Source organism: Aquarana catesbeiana, linkage group LG03 (assembly GCF_042186555.1).
Source record: "Aquarana catesbeiana isolate 2022-GZ linkage group LG03, ASM4218655v1, whole genome shotgun sequence".
Classification (NCBI taxonomy): domain Eukaryota; kingdom Metazoa; phylum Chordata; class Amphibia; order Anura; family Ranidae; genus Aquarana; species Aquarana catesbeiana.
Window position 1 is genome coordinate 491,229,200 of NC_133326.1, and position 5,246 is coordinate 491,234,445.

Here is a 5,246-nt window from a genome sequence, read left to right on the forward strand (position 1 = left end):
TAAGGGGGATCCTAACTAAAAGTGATGCAAGATTTAGAGATGCATAGTCTATCCAACTTCCTCTCACCAGCCAGTGCAGTGGTATACATTGTGGCCCAAACATGAGTCCCACAAACCCAAGTGTAGATGCCCTAACATTGTCCCAAACTGGTCATGCTGTTCCCTCAAACATTGGGCATTGGGTTGTGGCCAGCAGCCTCTCACCACTGCATAAGTTGATGACTCACCTCCTCCTGCTCTCTGTCTGGACTCAGCAATGCCAGCAGTGACTCTCCACAGACCTGGTGGCCACACCAGACTTGGCGATGGCATTCTCACAGACCATGTTCTCTGACACTGTGCTGAATAATACAGTAGGTGGCTTTCACATACACAGCAATCCACTTGATGTGTACTGCACGCTATTTTTTTTACATTGGAACCTCTCCCTTGGGGGCAGTGGCCAGCCCACCCATGCACTTTTTTGCCATTCCCCTTAAAAATTTAGATAATTGTTTCTTTTCCAGCGGCCATAGTGGACTGTGCGGCTTGGCAACATGAAGTTCAGTCCATATGTTACTTCTGACCGAAGCAAGAACTGCAAGAGGCACTTCATTGCCCCCTCAAATGTTCATAGGAAGATTTTGTACTCGCCCCTCTCCAAGGTGTTGAGCAAAAAGTACAATGTCCACTCCATGCCCATCCACAAGGATGAAGAAGTACAGATCATACGTGAACACTTCATAGGCCATCAATTAGCAAAGTTGTCTAGGTGTACAGAAAGAAATACATCATCTATATTAAATGTGTGCAGCAAGAAAAGGCTAATGGCACCACTGTCCATGTCGGTATCCGTATCCACCCTAGCAAGGTGGTGATCACCAGTAGGGATGAGCCGAACACACCCCGGTTTGCAGCAGAACATGCGAACATGTAAAAAGTTTGTTCGAACACGCGAAAACCGTTAAAACCTATGGGACATGAATGTGAAAAATCAAAAGTGCTAATTTTAAAGGTTTACATGCAAGTTATTGCCATAAAAAGTGTTTGGGGACCTGGGTCTTGCCCCAGGGGACATGTATCAATGCAAAAAAAAGTTTTAAAAACGTCCGTTTTTTCAGGAGCAGTGATTTTAAGAACGCTTAAATGAAACAATAACAATTAAATATTCCTTTAAATATCATGCCTGGGGGGTGTCTATAGTATGCCTGTAAAGTGGCACAGTTTTCCCGTGTTTAGAACAATACCACAGCAAAATGACATTTCTAAAGGAAAAAAAATCACTTAACACTGCTTGCGACTGTAATGTATTGTCTGGTCCCGGCAATATAGATGAAAATCATTGAGAAAATCGGCATGGATTCTCCCCTCTCCAGCCCATTACCAGGCTCTTTGGGTCTGGTATGGATATTAAGGGGAACCCGCACCCAAATTAAAAAAAAAATATGGCATTGGGGGCCTCCAGGCACTATATACTCTGAACAGAAGTATATATACTATATAGCCTACCCTATATACTCTGCAGAAAATTAGGTGTTGGTGGTGCCAGAACACTGTAACCCCTCACAGTTGCTCTTGTTGGGCGCAAGAACAGGCCCTGCTGTTAAATATTATTTCAAAAATTGTAATTACATGCCCCTGTTAATCAGGGGCAGAAAAATTGGTGATGCCACAACACTGTAAGCCCTCACAGTTACTCTTGGTGAGTGCAGGAACGGGCCCTGCTGTGAAATAGTAGATCAAGAATTGTAATTACATGCCCCTGTTAAACAGGGGCAGAAAAATTGGGCCTTTGGTGGTGGTGGTGGCAAGCCCTCACAGTTACTCTTGGTGGGCGCAGGAACGACCCTGCTGTTAATTATATCAAAAATTGTAATTACATGCCCCTGTTAAACAGGGGCAGAAAAATTGGGCCTTTGGTGGTGCCACAACACTGTAAGCCCTCACAGTTACTCTTGGTGGGCGCAGGAACGGGCCCTGCTGTGAAATATTATATCAAGAATTGTAATTACATGCCCCTGTTAAACAGGGGCAGAAAAATTGGGCCTTGGGTGGTGGTAGTGGTGGTGGTGCCACAACACTGTAAGCCCTCACAGTTACTCTTGGTGGGCGCTGGAATGGGCCCTGCTGTGAAATATTATATCAAAAATTGTAATTACATGCCCCTGTTAAACAGGGGCAGAAAAATTGGGCCTTAGGCAGTGGTGGTGGTGCCCTAAACCAAAAATATTGTTGGAAGCTAGCATCATCAAGATTGAGGAGGAATAGGATAGTCACTCAGCATAGGCAGACTTCAAGGGATCCCACATCCATAGAAAAATCAATCAGTTACATCAGCATCAGGTGCTTGATAGCTGCTGCTGATCCAAGACTGATTCATTTTTATTAATGTGAGCCTATCAACAGAGTCTGTGGACAGGCGCACTCTATGATCTGTTACAAACCAGCAGCACTGAATGTGTGTTCAGAAAGAACGCTGGATGCAGGACAGGCCAGTAGCTCAATTGCATATTGAGAAAGTTCTGGCCAGTGGTCCATCCTCAAGACCCAGTAACCCAGTGGATGGTCTGTTGGAAAGGTCTCCAAGTCTGCTCTTGCCCTTAGATATTCCTGCACCATGTAATGCAGGCGATGGTTGCTTGATCCAGCACCAGGAAATTGTAACCTCCCAGGGTCTGGAAACGCATTGCACAAACATTTCTTCAAAGCCTTCTGAGGATGTTTCATCCTCTGCTCCCTCTGTGAAGGCAGGATGAGTTCTGCAACCTTACCCTTGTAACGTGGATCAAGAAAGGTTGCCAGCCAGTAATGATCCCTCTCCTTGATGCCACGAATCCTAGGGTCCTTTCGCAGGCTTTGCAGAATCAGGGAGGCCATGCAGCATAAGTTTGCATAGGCATTCGATTCTGAGTCCTCTGGGTCACTAAGGATCCCATGATCCTTAAAAACCTACTCCCAGCCACGTACAACTCCTTGGGTTTCTAGGGACTGAAAACCATCACTTGAAGACTGCTGCTGAGTGTTATCCTCCACATCCATGCTGACACAATCCTCCTCGTCCCCCTCTTCTTCCTGTGTGTTTGGCGGGCCCACAGGAATAATATCTGGATAAAGGGGGCCTTGAGAGGTAAGGAAGTCCTCCTCTTCCTCCCGCTGTTCTGCCTCAAGTGCCCTGTCCATTATTCCAAGAAGCGTGTGCTCCAACAGGAAGACAAGAGGGACAGTATCACTGATGCATGCATTGTCGTTGCTCACCATCCTGGTGGCCTCCTCAAATGGTGACAGGACAGTGCATGTATTCTTGATCAGTAGCCACTGGCGTGGTGAAAAGAAGCCAAGCTCCCCTGACCCTGTCCTGGTGTCATACTCACATAGGTACTCACTGATCGCCCTCTGCTGTGAGTGCAGCCACTGCAGCATTGCCAACATTGAGTTCCACCTGGTGGGCATGTCACAAATAAGGCGGTTGGTGGGCAGGTTGCTTTCCCTTTGAATGTTAGCCAACCGAGCACTGGCATTGTATGATGGCGGAAATGACCACAGACTTTTTTGGCCTGCCTTAGGAGATCCTGTAAGTCTGGGTACCTGCTCAAGAACCGCTGCACCACCAAATTCAGGACATGTGCCAAACATGGAACATGGGTCAAGTGTCCCTGTCGGAGGGCAGAGAGAAGGTTGGTGCCATTGTCGCATACAACCATTCCTGGCTGAAGCTGGTGTGGCGTCAACCACCTCTAAGCCTGCCCCTGCAGAGCTGACAGAATACTTGCCCCAGTGTGGCTCCTGTCCCCTAAGCAGACCAACTCAAGCACTGCATGGCATCTTTTTGCCTGTGTGCTTTGCTTAGGCCCTTGAATGCTTATGGAGCACCGCTGGTTCAGAGGACAAATCTGCAGAAGAGGCCATAGAGGAAGAAGAAGAGGAGGGGGTGGAGGGGAGAGCTGTGGCAGAATCACCACTAGCATGTTGGAGGCATGGTGGCGGAACAAGACTGAACCCTGTCCTGCATCCTTCCCAGCTGCCAGCAGAGTTACCCAGTGCCCCATGAAGGAAAGGTAACATCCCTGCCCATGCCTACTAGACCATGAGTCAGCGGTAATATGCACCTTACTGCTGACTGCCCTGTCCAACGAGGCCAAAACATTGCCTTCCACATGCCAGTAGAGAGCCGGAATGGCCTTCCGTGAAAAGAAATGGCATTTTGGAACCTGCCACTGAGGTACAGCACATTCCACAAATTTACAAAAGGGGGCAGAGTCTAACAGCTGAAAAGGCAGCAGTTGCAGTGCTAGCAATTTGGCCAAGCTAGCATTCAGACACTGAGCATGTGGATGGCTGGGACCGAATTTCTTTTGATGGTTTAGCAACTGGGGTAGGGAAATTTGCCTGCTAAAATCAGAAGTAGGTCTACTGATGGCAGATTGGCTGCAAGTACTTGGGACACCTATTGCTATACCTTCATTCCTCTCAGTGCAGGTTTTTGTGAGGACTGGAGGTATAGTGGGGTTGGAGATCCCAGATGAGGAGCAAGGAGAAGTCCGCCTTTTTCTTTGATGTGGGTCTTTCAAGTGCTGTTGCCATCGGACTGCATGGGAAGTCGTCATATGTCTGGTCAAGCATGTGGTGCCCAAGGGGCTGCTGTTCTGGCCACGCTTGATCCGCTTCAGACATAGGTTACAAACAACAAAATCAGCGGGGAGTCAGCAGCGCCCTGCACCTGTAGAGCTCTGCGGTGTGATGCAGTAGGGTGGCTGCCCTTAAGCTGCCCCCTAGAGGACAACCTGCTTCGTTGGAGTTGTGCCTCCTCCTCCTCTCTTCTATCAGGCACCCAAGTAGAGTCAGCGATCTCGCAGTGCATTATGGGGCGTTCTACGGGCACTCAAATTTTTCGCGAACGCCACATAATGTTTGCTGTTCTGCGATCATCGAGCTCATCCCTAATCACCAGGCTAAAGCTTGACAAGGATCGCAAGATCTTGGAATGCAAGGTCAAGTCTCTCCAAGGAGACTTCTTGGTGGTTTCTCAAGGAGGAAACCATTGAGAAGATGCAAGAGTAACTTTATCAATCAAATAATTACGTTTTCCCCCAAAAAATTTAGACAAGTTATTTGACAGATTTGTCTCCCATTGATTCAATAGGGTTTGGATTGGGAGAATACAAACATATAAGTGTTAAATTAAACACAGGGAAAAATGTATGGGGGCATATATTTCCAACCCCACATATTTATAGAACTCCTACAGACTGCTGAAAGTGCATTTAATT

The 5,246-nt window shown here is 47.4% G+C and overlaps 1 pseudogene; it reads left to right on the forward strand.

Annotated features, from left to right (window-relative positions):
- Window positions 1-502: 502 nt before the first annotated feature.
- On the forward strand, window positions 503-5,037 carry LOC141134599 (large ribosomal subunit protein uL24-like; annotated as a pseudogene).
- Window positions 5,038-5,246: the final 209 nt, after the last annotated feature.